This window comes from Mobula hypostoma (assembly GCF_963921235.1).
Source record: "Mobula hypostoma chromosome 8 unlocalized genomic scaffold, sMobHyp1.1 SUPER_8_unloc_5, whole genome shotgun sequence".
NCBI classification, from domain to species: domain Eukaryota; kingdom Metazoa; phylum Chordata; class Chondrichthyes; order Myliobatiformes; family Myliobatidae; genus Mobula; species Mobula hypostoma.
The window spans coordinates 286,504-311,836 of NW_026948128.1; the positions used below are offsets into that span (position 1 = coordinate 286,504).

The 25,333-nt window shown below is 45.8% G+C and overlaps 1 protein-coding gene across 1 annotated transcript in view; it reads right to left on the reverse strand.

Annotated features, from left to right (window-relative positions):
• Positions 1-25,333, reverse strand: part of LOC134341211 (C-X-C chemokine receptor type 3-like) — a 43,578-nt gene that overhangs the window by 18,078 nt on the left and 167 nt on the right. The window lies entirely within an intron of this gene.

Genomic DNA, 25,333 nt, shown 5'->3' on the forward strand with positions numbered 1-25,333 from the left:
AGACAGAGGGGATTAGTGTGTCAAACACAGATGAATGTGTGGGGAATGGAGGGATATGGACATTGTGTAGACAGAGGGTATTAGTGTGTCGAACACACAAGAGAATGTGTGGGGAACGGAGGGATATGGACATTGTGTAGACAGAGGGGATTAGTGTGTCAAACACAGATGAATGTGTGGGGAATGGAGGGATATGGACATTGTGTAGACAGAGGGTATTAGTGTGTCGAACACACAAGAGAATGTGTGGGGAATGGAGGGATATGGACATTGTGTAGACAGAGGGGATTAGTGTGTCAGACACACACATGAATGTGTGGGGAATCGATGGATATGGACATTGTGTAGACAGAGGGGATTAGTGTGTCAGACACACACGTGAATGTGTGGGGAATGGAGAGATATAGACATTGTGTAGACAGAGGGGATTAGTGTGTCAGACAGACACATGAATGTGTCGGAAATGGAGGGATATGGACATCGTGCAGACAGAGGGGAGAAGTGTGTTAGGGACACAGATGAATGTGTGCGGAGTGGAGGGAAATGAACAGTGTACAGACGGGGGATTTCGTATGTTAGACGCACACATGTATCTGTGCGGAATGGAGAATATGGACGTTGTTCAGACAGAGGGGATTAGTGTGTTAGACACACAGATGAAGGTGTGGGGAAAGGAGGGATATGGACATCGTGTAGGTTGAGGGGATTCGTGTGTTAGACACACAGATGAAGGTGTGGGGAATGGAGGGATATGGACATTGTGTAGACAGAGTGGATTAATGTGTCAGACACACACATGAATGTGTGCGGTGTAGAGGGATATGGACGTTGTGTAGAGAGAGGGGATTAGTGTTTTCCACACACGTGAATGTGTGGGGAATGGAGGGATATGGACATTGTGTAGACAGAGCGTATTAGTGTGTCAGACACACACATGAATGTGTGGGCAATGGAGGGATATGGACATTGTGTATACAGAGTGGATTAATGTGTCAGACACACACATGAATGTGTGCGGTGTGGAGGGATATGGACGTTGTGTTGACAGAGGGGATTAGTGTTTTACACACACGTGAATGTGTGGGGAATGGAGGGATATGGACATTGTGTAGACAGAGGGGATTAGTGTGTCAAACACAGATGAATGTGTGGGGATTGGAGGGATATGGACATTGTGTAGACAGAGGGTATTAGTGTGTCGAACACACAAGAGAATGTGTGGGGAATGGAGGGATATGGACATTGTGTAGACAGAGGGGATTAGTGTGTCAGACACACACATGAATGTTTGGGGAATAGAGGGATATGGACATTGTGTAGACAGAAGGGATTAGTGTGTCAGACACACACATGAATTTGTTGGGAATGGAAGGGTATTGACATTGTGTAGACAGAGGGGATTAGTGTGTCAGACGCACACGTGAATGTGTGGGGAATGGAGAGATATAGACATTGTGTAGACAGAGGGGATTAGTGTGTCAGACAGACACATGAATGTGTCGGAAATGGAGGGATATGGACATCGTGCAGACAGAGGGGAGAAGTGTGTTAGGGACGCAGATGAATGTGTGGGGAGTGGTGGGAAATGAACCGTGTACAGACGGGGGATTTCGTATGTTAGACGCACACATGTATCTGTGCGGAATGGAGAAAATGGACGTTGTTCAGACAGAGGGGATTAGTGTGTTAGACACACAGATGAAGGTGTGGGGAAAGGAGGGATATGGACATTGTGTAGACAGAGTGGATTAATGTGTCAGACACACACATGAATGTGTGCGGTGTAGAGGGATATGGACGTTGTGTAGACAGAGGGGATTAGTGTTTTAAACACACGTGAATGTGTGGGGAATGGAGGGATATGGACATTGTGTAGACAGAGGGGATTAGTGTGTCAAACACAGATGAATCTGTGGGGAATGGAGGGATATGGACATTTGGTAGACAGAGGGTATTAGTGTGTTGAACACACAAGAGAATGTGTGAGGAATGGAGGGATATGGACATTGTGTAGACAGAGGGGATTAGTGTGTCAGACACACACATGAATGTGTGGGCAATGGAGGGATATGGACATTGTGTAGACAGAGGGGATTAGTGTATCAGACACACACGTGAATGTTAGGGGAATGGAGAGATATGGGCGTGGTGTAGACAGAGGGGATTAGTGTGTCAGACACACATGAATGTTTGGGGAATGGAGGGATATGGACATTGTGTAGACAGAAGGGATTAGTGTGTCAGACACACACATGAATTTGTCGGGAATGGAAGGGTATTGACATTGTGTAGACAGAGGGGATTAGTGAGCCAGACAGAAATAAATGTGTGGGGATTTAGGGGATATGGACAGTGTGCAGACGGGGTAATTAGTGTCTTAGACGCACACATAAAAGTGCGGGGACCAGAGGTATACAGACATTGTGTAGACAGAGGGGATTAATGTGTTAGACACACACATCAATGTGTGGGAATGGAGGGATGTGGACATTGTGTAGACAGAGGGGATTAGTGTGTTACACACACGTGAATGTGTGGGGAATGGAGGGATATGGACATTGTGTAGACAGAGGGGATTAGTGTGTCAGACACACACATGAATGTGTGGGGAATGGAGAGATATAGACATTGTGTAGACAGAGGGGATTAGTGTGTCAGACAGACAGATGAATGTGTCGGAAATGGAGGGATATGGACATCGTGCAGACAGAGGGGAGAAGTGTGTTAGGGACACAGATGAATGTGTGGGGAGTGGAGGGAAATGAACAGTGTACAGACGGGGGATTTCGTATGTTAGACGCACTCATGTATCTGTGCGTAATGGAGAATGTGGACGTTGTTCAGACAGAAGGGATTAGTGTGTTAGACACACAGATGAAGATGTGGGGAAAGGAGGGATATGGACATTGTGTAGGTAGAGGGGATTCGTGTGTTAGACACACAGATGAAGGTGTGGGGAATGGAGGGATATGGATATTGTGTAGACAGAGTGGATTAATGTGTCAGACAGACACATGAATGTGTGCGGTGTAGAGGGATATGGACGTTGTGTAGACAGAGGGGATTAGTGTTTTACACACACGTGAATGTGTGGGGAATGGAGGGATATGGACATCGTGCAGACAGAGGGGATTAGTGTGTTCGGGACACAGATGAATGTGTGGTGAGTGGAGGGATATGAACAGTGTTCAGATGGGGGAATTCATATGTTAGACGTACACATGAATGTGTGGGGAAAGGAGGGATATGGACATTGTGTAGACAGAGGGGATTAGTGTGTCAGACACAGACGTGAATTTGTCGGAAATGGAGGGATATGGACATTGTGCAGACAGAGGGGAGAAGTGTGTTAGGGACACAGATGAATGTGTGGGGAGTGGAGGGAAATGAACAGTGTACAGACGGGGGATTTCGTATGTTAGACGCACTCATGTATCTGTGCGGAATGGAGAATATGGACGTTGTTCAGACAGAGGGGATTAGTGTGTTAGACACACAGATGAAGGTGTGGGGAAAGGAGGGATATGGACATTGTGTAGGTAGAGGGGATTCGTGTGTTAGACGCACACATGAATCTGTGGGGAATGGAGGGATATCGACATAGTGTATGCAGAGGGGATTAGTGTGTTAGACACACACATGAATGTGTGGGGAATGGAAGGAAATGGACATTGTTTGGAGAGAGGGGATTAGTGTGTTAGACACACTCACGAATGTGTGGGGAATTGAGGGATACGGATATTGTGTAGACAGAGGGGATTAATGTGTCAGAAAGACACTTCAATTTGTGGGGAATGGAGGGATATGGACATTCCGTGGACAGGGGATTAGTGCGTTGGACACACATGAATATGTGGGGAATGGAGGGACATGGACATTGTGCAGACAGAGGGGATTAGTGTGTTAGGCACCCAGTTGGATGTGTGGGATGTGCAGGAATTTGGACATTGTGTAGACAGAGGGGATTAATGTGTCAGACACAAACATGAATTTGTCAATGGAGCGAAATGGACATTTTGTTGACAGAGGGTATTAGTGTGTTAGGGACACAGATGAATGTGTGGGGAGTGGAGGGATATAAACAGTGTACAGACGGGGGAATTCGTATGTTAGACGCACACATCAATGTGTGGGGAATGGAGGGATATGGACATTGTGTAGACAGAGGGGATTAGTGTGTCAAACACAGATGAATGTGTGGGGAATGGAGGGATATGGACATTGTGTAGACAGAGGGGATTAGTGTGTCAGACACACACGTGAATGTGTGGGGAATGGAGAGATATAGACATTGTGTAGACAGAGGGGATTAGTGTGTCAGACAGACACATGAATGTGTCGGAAATGGAGGGATATGGACATCGTGCAGACAGAGGGGAGAAGTGTGTTAGGGACACAGATGAATGTGTGCGGAGTGGAGGGAAATGAACAGTGTACAGACGCGGGATTTCGTATGTTAGACGCACACATGTATCTGTGCGGAATGGAGAATATGGACGTTGTTCAGACAGAGGGGATTAGTGTGTTAGACACACAGATGAAGGTGTGGGGAAAGGAGGGATATGGACATTGTGTAGGTAGAGGGGATTCGTGTGTTAGACACACAGATGAAGGTGTGGGGAATGGAGGGTTATGGACATTGTGTAGACAGAGTGGATTAATGTGTCAGACACACACATGAATGTGTGCGGTGTAGAGGGATATGGACGTTGTGTAGACAGAGGGGATTAGTGTGTCAGAGACATACATGAATGTGTGGGCAATGGAGGGATATGGACATCGTGCAGACAGAGGGGATTAGTGTGTTAGGGACACAGATGAATGTGTGGCGAGTGGAGGGATATGAACAGTGTACAGATGGGGGAATTCGTATGTTAGACTCACACATGAATGTGTGGGGAATGGAGGGATATGGACATTGTGTAGACAGAGTGGATTAATGTGTCAGACACACACATGAATGTGTGCGGTGTAGAGGGATATGGACGTTGTGTAGACAGAGGCGATTAGTGTTTTACACACACGTGAATGTGTGGGGAATGGAGGGATATGGACATTGTGTAGACAGAGGGGATTAGTGTGTCAAACACAGATGAATGTGTGGGGAATGGAGGGATATGGACATTGTGTAGACAGAGGGTATTAGTGTGTTGAACACACAAGAGAATGTGTGAGGAATGGAGGGATATGGACATTTTGTAGACAGAGGGGATTAGTGTGTCAGACACACACATGAATGTGTGGGCAATGGAGGGATATGGACATTGTGTAGACAGAGGGGATTAGTGTGTCAGACACACACGTGAATGTTAGGGGAATGGAGAGATATGGACATGGTGTAGACAGAGGGGATTAGTGTGTTAGACACACACATGAATGTTTGGGGAATGGAGGGATATGGACATTGTGTAGACAGAAGGGATTAGTGTGTCACACACCCACATGAATTTGTCGGGAATGGAAGGGTATTGACATTGTGTAGACAGAGGGGATTAGTGAGCCAGACAGAAATAAATGTGTGGGGATTTCGGGGATATGGATAGTGTGCAGACGGGGGAATTAGTGTCTTAGACGCACACATAAAAGTGCGGGGACCAGAGGTATACAGACATTGTGTAGACAGAGGGGATTAATGTGTTAGACACACACATCAATGTGTGGGAAATGGAGGGAAGTGAACATTGTGTAGACAGAGGGGATTAGTGTGTTACACACACGTGAATGTGTGGGGAATGGAGGGATATGGACATTGTGTAGACAGAGGGGATTAGTGTGTAAGACACACATGAATGTGTGGGGAATGGAGAGATATAGACATTGTGTAGACAGAGGGGATTAGTGTGTCAGACAGACACATGAATGTGTCGGAAATGGAGGGATATGGACATCGTGCAGACAGAGGGGAGAAGTGTGTTAGGGACACAGATGAATGTGTGGGGAGTGGAGGGAAATGAACAGTGTACAGACGGGCGATTTCGTATGTTAGACGCACTCATGTATCTGTGCGGAATGGAGAATATGGACGTTGTTCAGACAGAGGGGATTAGTGTGTTAGACACACAGATGAAGGTGTGGGGAAAGGAGGGATATGGACATTGTGTAGGTAGATGGGATTCGTGTGTTAGACACACAGATGAAGGTGTGGGGAATGGAGGGATATGTACATTGTGTAGACAGAGTGGATTAATGTGTCAGACACACACATGAATGTGTGCGGTGTAGAGGGATATGGATGTTGTGTAGACAGAGGGGATTAGTGTTTTACACACACGTGAATGTGTGGGGAATGGAGGGATATGGACATTGTGTAGACAGAGGGGATTAGTGTGTCAGACACATACATGAATGTGTGGGCAATGGAGGGATATGGACATCGTGCAGACAGAGGGGATTAGTGTGTTAGGGACACAGATGAATGTGTGGTGAGTGGAGGGATATGAACAGTGTTCAGATGGGGGAATTCGTATGTTAGACGCACACATGAATGTGTGGGGAATGGAGGGATATGGACATTGTGCTACAGAGGGGATTAGTGTGTCAGTCACACACATGAATGTTTGGGGAATGGAGGTATATGGACATTGTGTAGGCAGAGGTGATTCGTGTGTTAGACACACAGATGAATGTGTGGGGAATGGAGGGATACAGACATTGTGTAGACAGAGGGGATTTATGTGTCGGACACAGAGATGAATGTCTGGGGAATGGAGGGATACGGACAGTGTGCTGACGGGGGAATTAGTGTCTTAGACACACACATAAAAGTGCGGGGACCAGAGGTATACAGACATTGTGTAGACAGAGGGGATTAATGTGTTAGACACACACATCAATGTGTGGGGAATGGAGGGAAGTGGACATTGTGTAGACAGAGGGGATTCGTGTGTCAGACACACACATGAATGTGCGGGGAATGGATGGATATGGACATTGTGTAGACAGAGGGGATTAGTGTGTCAGACACACACGTGAATGTGTGGGGAATGGAGACATATAGACATTGTGTAGACAGAGGGGATTAGTGTGTCAGACACACACATGAATGTGTGGGGAATGGAGGGAAATGGACATTGTTTGGAGAGAGGGGATTAGTGTGTTAGACACACTCACGAATGTGTGGGGAATGGAGGGATACGGATATTGTGTAGACAGAGGGGATTAATGTGTCAGAAAGACACTTCAATTTGTGGGGAATGGAGGGATATGGACATTCTGTGGACAGGGGATTAGTGCATTGGACACACATGAATATGTGGGGAATGGAGGGACATGGACAATGTGCAGACTGGGGGGGATTAGTGTGTCAGACACACACATGAATGTGTGGGGAATTTAGGGATATGGACATTGTGCAGACAGAGGGGATTAGTGTGTTAGACACACAGTTGGATGTGTGGGGAGTGCAGGAATTTGGACATTGTGTAGACAGAGGGGATTAATGTTCAGACACAAACATGAATTTGTGAATGGAGCGAAATGGACATTTTGTAGACAGAGGGGATTAGTGTGTTAGGGACACAGATGAATGTGTGGGGAGTGGAGGGATATAAACAGTGTACAGACGGGGGAATTCGTATGTTAGACGCACACATCAATGTGTGGGGAATGGGGGGATATGGACATTGTGTAGACAGAGGGGATTAGTGTGTCAGACACACACATGAATGTTTGGGGAATGGAGGGATATGGACATTGTGTAGGCAGAGGGGATTTGTGTGTTGGACACACAGATGAATGTGTGGGGAATGGAGGGATACTGACATTGTGCAGACAGAGGGGATTAATGTGTCAGAAACACACTTGAATTTGTGGGGAAAGGAGGGATATGGACATTGTGTAGACAGAGGGGATGAGTGCGTCAGGCACATGAATGTGTGGGGAATGGAGGGATGTGGACATTGTGTAGACAGAGGGGATTAGTGCGTTGGACACACATGAATGTTAGGGGAATGGAGGGATATGGACAATGTGCAGACTGGGGGGATTAATTGTTATACACACAAATGAATGTGTGGGGAATGGAGGGACTTGGATATTGTGTAGACAGAGGGGATTGGTGTGTCAGACATACACATGAATGTGTGGGGAATTTAGGGATATGGACATTGTGCAGACAGAGGGGATTAGTGTGTTAGACACACAGTTGGATGTGTGGGGAGTGCAAGGATTTGGACATTGTGTAGACAGAGGGGATTAATGTGTCAGACACAAACATGAATTTGTGAATGGAGCGATATGGACATTTTGTAGACAGAGGGGATTAGTGTGTTAGGGCCACAGATGAATGTGTGGGGAGTGGAGGGATATAAACAGTGTACAGACGGGGGAATTCGTATGTTAGACGCACACATGAATGTGTGGGGAATGGAGGGATATGGACATTGTGTAGACAGAGGGGATTAGTGTGTCAGACAAACCCATGAATTTGTCGGGAATGGAAGGGTATCGACATTGTGTAGACAGAGGGGATTAGTAAGCCAGACAGAAATAAATGTGTGGGGATTTAGGGGATATGGACAGTGTGCAGATGGGGGAATTAGTGTCTTAGACACACACATAAAAGTGCGGGGACCAGAGGTATACAGACATTGTGTAGACAGAGGGGATTGATGTGTTAGACACACACATCAATGTGTGGGGAATGGAGGGAAGTGGACATTGTGTAGACAGAGGGGATTAGTGTGTCAGACACACACATGAATGTGTGGGGAATAGATGGATATGGACATTGTGTAGACAGAGGGGATTAGTGTGTCAGACACACACGTGAATGTGTGGGGAATGGAGGGAAATGGACATTGTTTAGAGAGAGGGGATTAGTGTGTTAGACACACTCATGAATGTGTGGGGAATGGAGGGATACGGATATTGTGTAGACAGAGGGGATTAATGTGTCAGAAAGACACTTCAATTTGTGGGGAATGGAGGGATATGGACATTCTGTGGACAGGGGATTAGTGCGTTGGACACACATGAATATGTGTGGAATGGAGGGACATGGACAATGTGCAGACTGGGGGGGATTAGTGTGTCAGACACACACATGAATGTGTGGGAAATTTAGGGATATGGACATTGTGTAGACAGGGGATTAGTGTGTCAGACACACACATGAATGTGTCGGGAATGGAGCGATATGGACATTGTGTAGACAGAGGATATTAGTGTGTCAGACACACACGTGAATGTGTCGGAAATGGAGGGATATGGACATCGTGCAGACAGAGGGGATTAGTGTTTTAGGGACACAGATGAATGTGTGGCGAGTGGAGGGATATGAACAGTGTACAGATGGGGGAATTCGTACATTAGACGCACACATGAATGTGTGGGGAATGGAGGGATACGGATATTGTGTAGACAGAGCGGATTAATGTGTCAGAAACACACTTCAATTTGTGGGGAATGGAGGGATATGGACATTCTGTAGACAGGGGATTAGTGCGTTGGACACACATGAATATGTGGGGAATGGAGGGATATGGACAATGTGCAGACTTGGGGGGATTAGTGTGTTAGACACACAGTTGGATGTGTGGAGAGTGCAGGGATTTGGACATTGTGTAGACAGAGGGGATTAATGTGTCAGACACAAACATGAATTTGTGAATGGAGCAATATGGACATTGTGTAGACAGAGTGGATTAATGTGTCAGACACACACATGAATGTGTGCGGTGTAGAGGGATATGGACGTTGTGTAGACAGAGGGAATTAGTGTGTCAGAGACATACATGAATGTGTGGGCAATGGAGGGATCTGGACATTGTGTAGACACAGGGGATTAGTGTGTCAGAGACACAGATGAATATGTGGGGAATGGAGGGATATTGACATTGTGTAGACTGAGGGGATTAGTGTGTCAGACACACACATGAATGTGTGGGGAAAGAAGGGATACGGACCGTGTGCAGACAGAGGGGATTAGTGTGTCAGACACACATGAATATGTGGGGAATTACGGGATACAGACACTGTGCTGACTGGGGGGAATTAGTGTTTAGACACACGTGAATGTGTGGGGAATGGAGGGATATGGACATTGTGTAGACAGAAGGGTTTAGTGTGTCAGACACACACATGAATTTGACGGGAATGGAAGTGTATCGACTTTGTGTAGACAGAGGGGATTAGTGAGCCAGACAGAAATAAATGTGTGGGTATTTAGGGGATATGGACAGTGTGCAGATGGGGGAATTAGTGTCTTAGACACACACATAAATGTGCGGGGACTGGAGGTATACAGACATTGTGTAGACAGAGGGGATTAGTGTGTCAGACACACACATGAATGTGTGGGGAATGGAGGGATATGGACATTGTGTAGACAGAGGGGATTAGTGTGTCAGACACACACATGAATGTGTGGGGAATGGAGGGATATGGACATTGTGTAGACAGAGGGGATTAGTGAGTCAGACACAGCCATGAATGTGTGGGGAATGGATGGATATGGACATTGTGTCGACAGAGGAGATGAATGTGTCAGAAACACACTTGAATTTCTGGGGAATGGAGAGATATGGACATTGTGCAGACAGAGAGGATTAGTGTGTTAGACACACACATGAATGTGTGGGGAATGGAGGGATATGGACATTGTGTAGACAGAGGGGATTAGTGTGTCAGACACACACATGAATGTGTGGGGAATGGATGGATATGGACATTGTGTCGACAGAGGTGATGAATGTGTCAGAAACACACTTGAATTTGTGGGGAATGGAGGGATATGGACATTATGTAGACAGAGAGGATTAGTGTGTTAGACACACACATGAATGTGTGGGGAATGGAGCGATATAGACATTGTGTAGACAGAGGCGATTAGTGTGTCAGACAGACAGATGCATGTGTGGGGAATGGAGGGGTATGGACATTGTGTAGACAGGGGGATTAGTGTGTCGGACACACAGGAATCGGTGGGGAATGGAGGGATATGAACATTGTGTAGACAGAGGGGATCACTGCGTCAGACACATGAATTTGTGAGGAATGGAGGGATATGAACATTGTATAGACAAAGGGGATTAATGTGTTATACACACATGAATGTGTGGGGAATGGACGGATATGGACATTGTGTAGACAGAAAGGATTAGTGTGTCAGACATACACATGAATTTGTCGGGAACAAAGGATATGGACATTGTGTAGACAGATGGGATTAGTGTTCCTGACACAAATAAATGTGTGGGGACTTGGGGATATGGACATTGTGTAGAGACGGGGGATTAGTGTGTTAGATACACACATGAATGTATGTGGAATGGAGGGATACAGACATTGTGTAGACAGAGGGGATTAGTGTGTTAGATACACACATGAATGTGTGAGGAATGGAGGGATATGCATATTGTGTAGACAGAGCGGATTAGTGTGCCAGACACGTCCATGAATGTGTGGGGAATGGAGGGATTAGGTCATTGTGTAGACAGAGGGGATTAGTGTGTTATACACACACATGAATGTGTGGGTAATGGAGGGATACGGAGATTGTGTAGACAGAGGGGATTAGTGTGTCAGACACACACATGAATCTGTGGGAATGGATGGGATACGAATGCTGTGCGGGTTGGAGGGAATTAATTTGTCAGACAGACATGAATGTCTGGGGGATTACGGGATACAGACACTGTGCTGACTGGGCGGAATGAGTGTGTCAGACACACACGTGAATGTGTGGGAATGGAGGGATATGGACAGTGTGCAGACAGGTGAGAATTAGTGTGTTAGACATACACATGAATTTGTCGGGAATGAAGGATATGGACATTATGTAGACAGATGGGATTAGTGTGCCTGACACAAATAAATGCGTGGGGACTTGGGGATATGGACATTGTATAGAGACGGGGGATTAGCGTGTTAGACACACACATGAATGTATGGGGAATGGAGGGATACAGACATTGTGTAGACAGAGGGGATTTATGTGTCGGACACAGAGATGAATGTCTGGGGAATTACGGGATACGGACACTGTGCTGACTGGGCGGAATTAGTGTGTCAGACACACACGTGAATGTGTGGGAATGGAGGGATGTGGACATTGTGTAGACAGAAGGGATTAGTGTGTCAGACATACACATGAATTTGTCGGGAATGAAGGATATGGACATTATGTAGACAGATGGGATTAGTGTGCCTGACACAAATAAATGCGTGGGGACTTGGGGATGTGGACATTGTATAGAGACGGGGGATTAGCGTGTTAGACACACACATGAATGTGTGGGGAATGGAGGGATATGGACATTGTGTAGACAGAGGGGATTAGTGTGTCAGACACACAGATGAATATGTGGGGAATGGAGGGATATGGATGTCATGTAGACAAACGGATTCGTGTGTTAGACACACCCATGAATGTGTGGGTAATGGAGGGATACAGACATTGTGCAAGCAGAGGGAATTACTGTGTCAGGCACACATGAATGTGTGGGGAATGGAGGGATATGGATATTATGTAGACAGAGGGGATTAGTGTGTTAGACACACATGAATGTGTGGGGAATGGAGGGATATGGACATTGTGTAGACGGGGGGGGGGATTAGTGTGTCAGACACACACATGAATTTGTCAGGAATGATATGGACATTGTATAGACAGATGAGATTAGTATGCCTGACACAAATAAGTGTGTGGGGATTTAGGGGGTATGCACATTGTGTAGAGACGGGGGATTAGTGTGAGACACACACATGAATGTGTGGGGAATGGAGGGATACAGACATTGTGTAGACAGAGGGGATTAGTGTATCAGACAAACACATGAATGCGTGGGGAATGGAGCGATATAAACATTGTGTAGACAGAGGGGATTAGTGTGTTAGACACACACATGAATGTGTGGGGAATGGAGGGTTATGGACATTGTGTAGACCGGGAAATAGTGTGTAAGACAAACACATGACTGTGTGGTTAAAGCAGGGATGTGGACATTGTGTAGAGAAGGGGGATTAGTGTGTCAGATGCACACATAATGTGGGAGGAGTGGAGGGATATGGACATTGTGTAGGGAGACGGGATTTGTGTGTTAGACACACATGAATGTGTTGGGAATGGAGGGATACGGATATTGTGTAGACAGGGGATTAGTGTGTTAAACACGTGTGTGTGTCTGTGTGGGGAATGGAGGGATTTGCACATTGTGTAGACAAAGAGGATTAGTGGTTAGACACACAGATGAATGTCTGGGGAATGGAGCGATATAGACATTGTGTAGACAGAGGGGATTCGTGTGCAGACACACTCATGAATGTGTGGGGAATGGAGGGATACGGATGCTGTGCGGGCTGGGAGGAATTAGTGTGTCAGACACACACGTGAATGTGTGGGAATGGAGGGATGTGGACATTGCGTAGACTGAAGGGATTAGTGTGTCAGACACACACATGAATTTGTCGGGAATGAAGGATATGGACATTGTGTAGACAGATGGGATTAGTGTGTCAGACAAACACATGAATGTGTGGGGAATGGAGCGATACAGACATTGTGTAGACAGAGGGGATTAGTGTGTTAGACACACACATGAATGTGTGGGGAATGGAGGGATATGGACATTGTGTAGACAGTGCGATTAATGTGTTAGACACACATGAATGTGTGGGAAATGGAGTGATGTGCGCATTCTGTTGACAGAGGGGATTAGTGTGTCAGACAATACAGTCACATGAAAGTGTGTGGAATGGAGGGATATGGACATTATGTAGACCAGGAAATAGTGTGTAAGACAAACACACTGGGGAAAGGCAGGGATGTGGACATTGTGTAGAGAGAGGGGTTAACGTGTTAGACACACACATGAATGTATGGGGAATGGAGGGATACAGACATTGTGTAGATAGAGGGGATGAGTGTGTCAGTCATAAATAAAGGTGTGGGGAATTAGGGGATATGGACATTGTGTAGAGAGGGGGGATTAGTGTGTCAGACGCACACTTAATGTGTGAGGAGTGGAGGGATATGGACATTGTGTAGGCAGACGGGATTTGTGTGTTAGAAACACACATGAATGTGTGGGGAATGGAGGGATACGGATATTGTGTAGACAGGGGATTAGTGTGTTAAACACGTGTGTGTGTGTGTGTGGGGAATGGAGGGATTTGCACATTGTGTAGACAAAGGGGATTAGTGTGTTAGATACACTGATGAATATGTGGGGAATGAAGGGATACGGAAATTGTGTAGACAGAGGGGACTAGTGTGTCAGACACACTCATGAATGTGTGGGGAATGGAACGATACAGACATTGTGTAGACAGAGGTGATTAGTGTGTCAGACACACACATGAATGTGTGGGGAATGGAGGGGTATGGACATTGTGTAGAAAGAGGGGATTAGAGTGTCAGACACACACATGAATGTGCGGGAATGGAGGGATATGGACATTGTGTAGACAGATTGTATTAGTGTGTCAGGCACACATGAATGTGTGGGGAATGGAGGGATACGGATGCTATGCAGGCTGGGGGGAATTAGTGTGTCAGACACACATGAATATCTGGGGAATTACAGGATACGGACACTGTGCTGACTGGGCGGAATTAGTGTGTCAGACACACACGTGAATGTGTGGGAATAGAGGGATGTGGACATTGCGTAGACAGAAGGGATTAGTGTGTCAGACACACACACGAATTTGTCGGGAATGAAGGATATGGACATTGTGTAGACCGATGCGATTAGTGTGCCTGACACAAATAAATGTGTGGGGATTTAGGGGATATGGACATTGTGTAGAGACGGGGAGTTAGTGTGTTAGACACACACATGAATGTATGTGGAATGGAGGGATATGGACTTTGTGTGGACAGAAGGGATTAGTGTGTCAGACACACAACGTGAATGTGTGGGAATGGAGGGATATGGACATTGTGTAGACAGAGGGGATTAGTGTGTCAGATACACACTTGAATGTGTATGGAATTGAGGGATATGGACAGTGTGTTGACAGAGGGAATTAGTGTGTCAGACACACACATGAATTTGTAGTGAATCGAGGGGTATGGACATTGTGTACAGAGAGGCGATTAGAGTGTCAGACACAAATAAATGTGTGGGGAATTAGGGGATACGGACATTATGTAAAGAGCAGGGATTAGTGTGTTAGAGACACACCTGAATGTGTGGGGAATGGAGGGACACAGACAATGTGTAGACAGAGGGGATTATTGTGTCAGCGAGTCACATTAATATGTGGGGAATGGAGGGATATTGATATTGTGTAGACAGTGGGGATTAGTGTGTTAGACACACAGATGAATGTGTGGGGAATGGAGAGATTTGGACGTTGTGTAGACAGACTAGATTAGTGTGTTCGAGGCAGACATGCATGTTTGGGGAATGGAAAGATATGAACTTTTTGTAGACGGGGATTAGTGTGTCGGACACACACATGAATGTTTGGGGAATGAAGGGATATTGACATTGTTTAGACAGAGGATAAGTGTGTTAGACAGACACATGAATGTGTGGGGAATGGCGGGATACGCAGATTATGTCGTCAGAGGGGATTAGTGTGTCAGACACACAGATGAATGTTTGCGGAATGGAGGGATATGGACATTTTATAGGCAGAGGGGATTAGTGTGTTCGACACACAGATGAATGTCTGGGGAATGGAGGGATACGGAAACTGAGTAGACATAGGGGATTAGTGGGTCAGTCACACCCATGAATTTGTGGGGAATGGAGGGATATGGATTTTGTCTAGACAGAAGGGATGTAGTTTAATTTACTCTTGTTTTAGTTTAATAGAATCACCCTTCTCCTGTTTATTGTCCTATCTTGAGGATGAAGCTTAATTTTATGCATGACCTGTTACATTGGAGAGGTGGTGGACGGAGGGGAATTTGCTGCTGGTGTTGTTAGTGGCTGTAGTTTGAGCAGAGATACAGATGAATGAATGTACAAGTGAAACCAGCTTCCGAACTCAGAGCTTCTGGTGTTCAACGAACTTCTTCTTTGAGAGGTTTCCGTCCTCGGGACAGAAGTTGCTTAATCAGTGGGGGTTTAAATGTCCTGACATCAGCAGTGGGGATTTAAATGTCTTGACATCAGCAGTGGGGATCAGTGGGGGTTTAAATATGCTGACATCAGCAGTGATCCCAGGGTAGCATCTCCCCACTTTCAAATTCCATGTAAGATTTTTCGGGGCTGGAGATTTCTCAAAAATCTTCCCTGAGCCCTGTTTCAGTCAGGGTACTGAGTACAGGAGTAATGATATGTTACAGTTGTACAAGATATTGGTGAGGCCACACTTGGAGTACTGTGTGTTGTTCTGGTTGCCCTGCCATAGGGAAGATGTATTTAATCTGGGAAGAGTGCAAGGGAGTTTTATGAGGGTGCACCCAATGCTGATTTACGGGGAGACGTTGGGCAGGTTGTGCCTGAAGAAGGTGATATCTGTTATTAAAATACCCTCACCACCTGGGACATACTCTCTTTGTTATCGCCATTGTGGAAAAAGTACACACGCTGAAAAATTTAGGAACAGTTTCTACCCTTCTTGCCATCAGGTTTGTGAATAGTCCATGAACACTCCCTCTGTGTACGGTCCATGAGAAGGGTTAGATTGCTTTTATAGTCGGTTAAAAGGTCAGCGCAACATCATGGGCTGAAAGACCTGTAGGATGTGATATGATAGAATTCACCCTGCAGTTTGAGAGAGTGAAGCTAAAACGAGATGTAAAGAGTAAAGACAACTATGGAGACATGAGATAGGAGCTGACCAAAGTTAATTGAAAGAGGACACGAGCAGGGATGATGGTACAGCAATCCAGAATTTCTGGGAATAATTCAGAAGCTGCAGGATCAGTTCATCCCAAAGAAGAAGGTAAGATGAGGCAACAGTGGCTGACAAGGAAAGTCAAAGACAGCATAAAAGGAAAACAGAGGACATACAATATAGAGAAAATAAGTGGGAAGTTAGTGGATTGGGAAGCTTATCAAAATCAACAGAAGGCAAACTAAAAAAACATAAGGGGAGAAAAGATGAAATATGAAGGTAAGCTGGCCGATAACATGAGGTTTTTCAGACATATAAAGAGTAAAAGAGAGGCAAAGTGGACAACTTACTGCTGGAAAATGATGCTGTACAAGTAGAAATGCGAAACAAAGAAAAAGCAGATGAACTGAATAAGTATTTTGTATCAATCTCCACTACGGAAGACATTAGCAGAATGCCAGAAAACCAAGAATATCAGGGGGTAGAAGTGAGTGTGCGTGCTATTGCTAATGAGAAGGTGCTAGGGAATCTGAAAGGTCTGAGGCAGATAGGTCACCTGGACCAGGTGGACTACACCCCAGAGTTCTGAAAAAGATAGCTGAAGAGATTATGGAGGCATTAGTGATGATCTTTTAAAAATCACTAGATTCTGGAAAGGTTCCAGAGGAATGAAATTTTGCATGCGTCACTCCACTCTTTAAGAAGGGAGGGACAGAGAAGACAGAAAAATATAGCTGGAATTTAATGTTTGGGAAGATGTTGGAGTCCATTATTACGGTATGGTTTCAGGGTACTTGGAGGCACATGAAAATCAGTATGATTCTCTTAATGGAAAATCTTGCCTGACAAATGTTTTGGAATCCTTTGAGGAAATAACATGCTGAATAGACAAAGGAGAGTCAGTGGATGTTGTTTACTTGGATTTTCAGAAGGCCTTTGACAAAGTGCCACACATGAGGCTTCTTAACAAGCTAAGAGCCCATGGTATTACAGGAAAGATACTAGTATGGTTAGAAGATTGGCTGATTGGCAGGAGGAAAAGAGTTGGAATAAAGTGGGACTTTTCTGGTTGGTTGCCAGTGACTAGTGGTGGGAAATCTTGGAATTCATTGCTACAAATGGCTATATCTAGAGTGGTGGTTGATAGTTACCTGATTAGTAAGGGTATGAAAAGTTACGGAGAGAATGGGGTTGAGAGGGATAATAAATAAGAATGATGGAATGGGGAGCAGACTTGATGAGCCAAATGGCCTAATTCTGCTCCTATGTTTTATGGAGATTCAGTATGCCATCAAATAATCAACCAAGTTCTATAGATGTACAGTGAAGAGCATTCGATTTGTTGCATCTTGGCCTGTTATGGAAACAAATGCACAGGATGGAAAGAGGCTACTGAGCTAGTTTCATCTGGGTTCCTGTCTCTCCACCATTGAGGATATCTATCTACAAGATGCAGTGTCTCAGGACATTGACATCCACTGTAAGGGCCTTGCTCTCTTCACAATGCTGCCGTCAGGCAGGAGGTACGGGAGCCAGAAGACCCACACCTCAAGGTTCCACAACAGTTTCTTCCTCAATGCCTTCAGATTCTTGACCTCCTGAAATAACTATCTCAAACAAGACTTCCCTCCATTTGCACTGATGTTGCTATATTTATTTTTATTGTGTAAATTATGTATAATTTATGTTAATTTTGCTGATTTGCATGAGCCATGTTTGTAATGTCTTGTGATACTGCTGCTAATTTCCATGGTATTTATACCTTGGGAATGCGTGCCCATGACGGGTAACTTGAGATAGGGTGAAGACACACTGTGTTCTCCTCAAGGTTGCAGAATCAAGAACCAGAGCTCACAGGTTTAATGTGAGAGGGGAGAGACTTACTAGGAACCTGAGGGGCAATTCTTTCATCCAGAGGTTGTTGGGTTTATGGAACAAACTGCCAGAGGAAGTTGTTGAGTCAGGTACATTAACTACATTTGGACAGATACATGGATAGGAAAGGTTTAGACCATAAGATGATAACACATAGGAGCAGGATTAAGCCATTTTACCCACCAAGTCTGCTCTGCTGGCCGACGAACAGAATAAGTATTTTGCGCAAGTCTTCACTATGGAATTATGTTGGAAATTCAAGAGTGTCAGGAGGTGGAAGTGAGTGTAGTTACTATTATTAATGAGAAGTTATTGGGGAAACTGGAAGGTCACCTGGACCAGGTGGCTATACCCCAGGTATTTATTTATTTTACTCACTTAGGGATAGAGCGCTGTAGGGTTCTCTTGGCGCAAGGAGCCACACCACCCAGCAACCCACCTAGTCACAGAACAATTTACAATGACCAATTTACTGACTGGACCGTGGGAGGAAACCGGAACAGCTGGAGGAAACCCACATGGTCATGGGAAGAACGTACAAACACCTTACAGATGATGCCTGTATTGAACTCTGAAGTCCAGAATGCCCCAAGCTGTAATAGTGTCGTGCTAACTGCTATGGGGCCCTATTATTATCCCTCACCAACCTTCTTCCCTAACGTTTGACATCCTTCATCATCATCAAGAACCTATCGCCCTCTGCTTTAAATATACCCAATGAATTGACCTCCACAGCCATCCGTGATAATGAATTCCACAGATTCACTGCCCTCGGCTGAAGAAATTCCTCCACCTCTTTTCTAAATAGACGTCCCTCTATTCTGAGGATGCGCCCACTGGTTTAGAAGGATATGGGACTCACTTATTTTGGAATCTCATCAGAATAGAGGAGTTGGATAGAAGGGCCTGCTTTCCTGCTGTCTAACCTTACAAGGGCTGTCTGAAGGCGCAGCCCCTCTGTCCCCCTAGTCTGTGCTGTCTGGTACAATGTCAGTAAGCTGGGTGCAGTTCTGGTCAGCACTCTTCAGGGTGGAAGTGACTGCACTGGAGAGGATGCAGAGGACACTGCCCAGGATGGAACATTCCAGTGATGAGGAGGGATGGGGGAGGCTGGGCCTGGTCTCCCTGCAGTGGAGGGTGCTGAGGGGGAGTGTGATGGAGGTGGACAAGATTATGAGGGGGAGGGTGGGATCCGAGTGGAAAATGTTTTGGGGGGGGTTAGGGTTTGGAATGTGGAATACACTCCTTGAAGAGGTTGGGCAGAGACTCTCAGTGCACTGAAGCAGTATCCAGGTGGGTACTGGAACAGCTGAGGAAGAGAAGGGTGCTGAACGCTGGGGAATGGGATCAGTGTAGATGTGTCAGCAGGGACATTTCCCCTCACATCCCCATTAACCCTTACACCCCTTTCCCCGAGCACATACCCTCTGGTTATCAAAACCTGTGTGACTGGGAGAGGTTTCGAATCAACCCCACCCCTTGCACTCATATCTGCATAACCCTCTGCTACAAGCAGGAGAGGTCAGTGTTTCTGGTCATGGCCCGGCTCCTGATGCAAGGTCTCAACACAAAACATGAACAGTTCCAATCTCCTCTCCACAGATGCTACTCGACCCACTGCCTGTTGCTCCAGATTCCAGTGTCTGCTGTCTCCTGTGTCTTGGGAGAGATTATGAGATAGAAAAAGAGATTGTGTGTGTGTGTGTGAGAGAGAGGAGGTAGTAGAGAGAAAAAGTAACTGTGCGTGTGAGAGAGAAAGAAACAATATGAATTTGCATCTATCTGTGAGTGTGTGTGTGGGAGAGAGAGAGATCGTGTCTGTGCATTTATCTGAGAGAGGGAGAGAGAAAAGCAGACACCGAGTATGTTCATCTGTGTGTATGTGTGGGACTTCACAATCTGTTCACAGGCTCATCTCTCCCCACTACTTGTCTTATCTACTGGAGATTCTGCCTCAAAAAGGCAGCGTCCACCATCATAGATCCCCACCATTCAGGCATCTTCTCACAACTCCCATTGAGCAGGAGGTACAGAAGCCTGAATTCTCATATCACTAGGTTCAGGAACAGCTACTTCCCTTGTAATGCTGCTGTAGGCAAGATTTTCACTGTACCTGTACCTCATTATGCACTATTCAGGACAACAATGTCAACTGGACTTGATCTGTTTGTCTGTATGCATCTCTGTGTTTTATATTTATTTAGAGATACAATGTGGAATAGACCCTTCCGGTACTTCAAGCCGCAATGCTCAGCAACCCCTGATGACCCCCAATTAACCCTAACCTAATCACCAGACAATTTGCAATGACCAATTAATCTATTAACTGGTACATCTTTGGACTGTGGTGAGAAACTGGAGCACCTGGGTGAAACCCACACATTTTTCAGCCATGTATGTATGTGGCGCGTGCGCACACACACACACAGAAACACAGACACACAGACACACACACACAGACACACACACACACAGACAGAAACACAGAAACACAGACACACAGACACGCACACACAGACAGAAACACAGAAACACAGACACACAGACACACGCACACACAGACACACGCACACACAGACAGAAACACAGAAACACAGACACACAGACACACGCACACACAGACAGAAACACAGAAACACAGACACACAGACACACGCACACACAGACACACGCACACACAGACACACGCACACACAGACACACGCGAAACACAGACACACGCGAAACACATGCACACGCACACATGCACACGCACACATGCACAGACACACATGCACAGACACACACATGCACAGACACACACATGCACACACACACAGACACACAGTCACATACACACACGCGCACAGACACATGCACGCATGCACACACACAGACAAACACACAAACACACAGACAAACATCCACACAGACACACACACATGCACACACACGCACACACACAGACACACAGACAGGCACGCACAGACACACACACATGCACACACACGCACACACACAGACAGGCACGCACAGACAGGCACGCACAGACAGGCACACATGCACCAGAACATAGAACACGGAACATGGAACACTACAGCATAGTACAGGCCCAATAACCTACTCTAAGATCAATCTAACCCTTTCCTTCTTTCATCCATGTGCCCATCCCTTAAATCTCCCAAATGTACTGTATCTGCCTCTACCACCACCACGGCAGTACTCTCTGTGTAAAAAAAAATCAACCTGTGACATCCCCCTTTTACTTTCCTCCAAACACCTTAAAGTTATGCCTCCTCATATTAGCCAATTCTGTCCTGGGAAAACGTTTCTGGCGGTCCACTCTATTTATACCTCTCATTATCAAGTTACCTCTTATCCTCTTTCGCTCCAAAGAGAAAAGCTCTAGTTCACATAAGCTGTCCTCATAAAACATTATCTCAACTTCCTGGTAAACTCCTCTACATTCTCTCTGAAGTTTCTCCATTATTCCTATAATGAGGAGAACTGAATACAATATCCCACATGTGATCTAACCGAGGTGTTATAGAGCTGAAACAGTACCTCATGGTTCTTAAGTAATGAAGGCCAACATGTCTTACACCCTAACTTCCTCTGCAACTTTGAGGGATTTATGGATATGGATCCCAAGATCCTTCTGCTCCTCCACACTGCCAAAAATCCTCCCATTAATCCTGTACTCTGCATTCAAGTTCAACCTTCCAAAGTGAGGCTCTTTACGCCTTTCTGGATAAATGCCATCTGCCACTTCTCCACCCAGCACTTCATCTTATCAAGGTTCCACTGTAACCTGCAACAACCTTCTACAACACCAGCAGCCCTTTGTGTCATCTGCAAACTTATTAGCCCTCCATTCCACTTCTTCATCCAAGTCATTTATAAAAATCAAAGAGCAAGGAACCCAGAACAGATCCCTGCGGAACACTACTGGTCACTGAACTCCAGGCAGAATATGTTCCATCTACTAAAATCCATATACACCACATCCACTGCTCTACCTTCATTAATGTGCTTTGTTACATCCTCAAATATTCAATCAGGCTCATAAATCATGACCTACCCCTCACAAAGCCATGCTAGCTATCCCTAATCAGACTGTGTTTCTCCAATTACTCATAATAACTCAGAAATTTCTCCAACAGTTTGCCCACAGTGATGTAAGACTCATTGGTCTATAATTCCTAGGGTTATCCCAACTCCATTTCCACAGGGATCTGATTTGGGACTCCACCTCTTTGTGATTTTTATAAATGACCTGGATGAAAAAGTAGAAGGGTGGGTTAGTAAGTTTGCTAACAACACAAAGGTTGGGGGTGTTGTGGATAGTTTGGAGGGTTGTCAGGGGTTACAGTGGGACATGGATAGGATGCAGAGCTAGGCTGAGAAGTGGCAGATGGAATTCAACCCAGGTAAGTGTGAAGTGGATCATTTTGGTAGGTCAAATTTGAAGACAGAATATAATACTAATGGTAAGCCTCTTGGCAGAGTGGAGGATCTGAGGGATCTTGGGATCTGTGTCCATAGGACACTTAAAGCTGCTGCACAGGTTGACAGTGTTGTTAAGAAGGTGTATGGTATGTTCGCATTCATCATCTGTGGGATTGAGTTCAAGATCCGTGAGGTAATGTTACAGCTGCATATAAGACCTTGGTCAGACCCTACTTGGAGTACTGTGTTCAGTTCTGGTCACCTCATTACAGGAAGGATGTGGATACTATAGAGAGAGTTCAGAGGAGATTTACAAGGATGTTGCCTGGATTGGAGGGCATACCTTATGAGAATAGGTTGAGTGAACAGAGGATGGGAGGTGACCTGATAGAGGTGTATAAGATGATAAGAAGCATTGATCGTGTGGATAGTCAGAGGCTTTTTCCCAGGGCTGAACTGGCTAACACGAGGGGACACAGTTTTAAGGTGCTTGGAAATAGGTACTGAAGGGAAGTCTCTGTATGTAAGTTTTTCACACAGAGAGTGGTGGGTTCATGGAATGCACTGCCAGTGGCAGTGGTGGAAGTGGATACGATAGGGTCTTTTAGGAGCCTCACAGATAGGTACGTGGAGCTTAGCAAATAGAGGGCTATGTGATAGGGAAATTCTGGGCAGTCTCTAGAGTAGGTTACATGGTTGGCACAATGTTGTAGGCTGAAAGGCCTGTAAATGTGTTGTAGAATAATATTTGTCAATGAGGATGCAAAGACCATTGCCAAAGTTGCAGCAATCTCTCCCCTCGCTTCCCACAGTAACTTGGTGTGTATCCTGTCCAGCTCTGGAGATTTATCTATCCTAATGCCTTTCAGAATTTCCTCGTTCTTATCATCAACATGTTCCAACATATCAGTCTGTTCTACGCTGTTCTTACAATGATCAAAGTCTCTCTCACAAGTGAATACTGAAGCAAAGTATTCATTAAGAACCTCTCCTATCTCCTCCGACTCCAGGTACAGTTTTCCTCCCCATTCCTGATCTAAGAGGATACTAGTCTTCCTCCCGTTCTTCATCTCTCTCTCTCTCACACACACTCACACACAGGGCACATCACTCTGGCCGGATTTGCCAGTGAACAGGATGCAGCTGTTGTTGGGTTTCGAGCTGACTGCCTGCCTGCGGTTGGGTGAGCTGGCCGTCAGCGGAAGGTGGGGGGAGGGATACCAGCACACCAAATACGGCCACTCTGTGTGGATACCTCTCTCTCCATCTCAGGCTGGTGTCCTCCCCCGTAGATGTGCGTGTGTATCTGTGTCTTTGTGTATTCGTATGCATGTGTGTGTAAACGAGAGTACTTGAGTTATATATGCAAGATTGCAGGCACATTGTATGTCTGCCTATCCATAGGGAGGCATTTATTGGGGCCAGTCGTCACAGGGAAATGTGCCGCGGACAGGAACGCGAGAGAGGAAGAGCCGGGAGTTGTTCCGATCTGGGACATCACCGGAGAAGAGAGGGCAGACCCGAATGTGAAAAATCTAGGAAGGAGGGCAAAATGTCAGGGTGTAGCGGGGGAGGGGGGCGTGGTTCGGATCTGGTGGAAAGGCTGGTTCCCAGGATGACGATCGCATCTACTCCAACGGGTCAAATTCGCCTGGTGTTTCTCGAAAAACTTTGGAATCAGGCGGACAACATTCCCACGTCACAGAATCACACAGCATGGGAACAGGCCCTTCGGCCCGAATGCTCGATGTTGCCCAGGGAGTTAGTGCCATCTGCATGTATTTGGTCCATAGGCTCTCCATGTACTGATGTAACTGACGTTTACATGTTGCCAATGTATCGGCCTCACCCATTACTTCTGGCAGCTCTTTCCAATATGTTTCCCCCCCCCCCCATGTGAAGAAGCTGCACCTGATTGTCTCTTTTAAATCTCTCACCTTTGATCTGAAACATCCCCTCTCCGGGAAAAAGACTATCTACACCCTGTCCACATTAACCCATGAGCACTATCTCACTATTTTATTCCTTTTGCACGACTTACTTTAATTTCTATAGATATATTTCTTATTGTACTTTTAAGTTTTTTATTGCACTGTACCGTTGCCCCAAAACAACAAATTTCACGACATATGAGTCTGATCCACCGCTGCCAGTTTGCCCCTCAGTTTCCGACCCGCAGGGAGAAACGTCCTGGTGTCCCATAGTCTGTCTTTGCGATTCGGGGATTTCTCAACAGTCCTTCAGCTGTGAACGGGCACACTCGTCGAAGCGAGCTTGTTTTCAACATTACTTT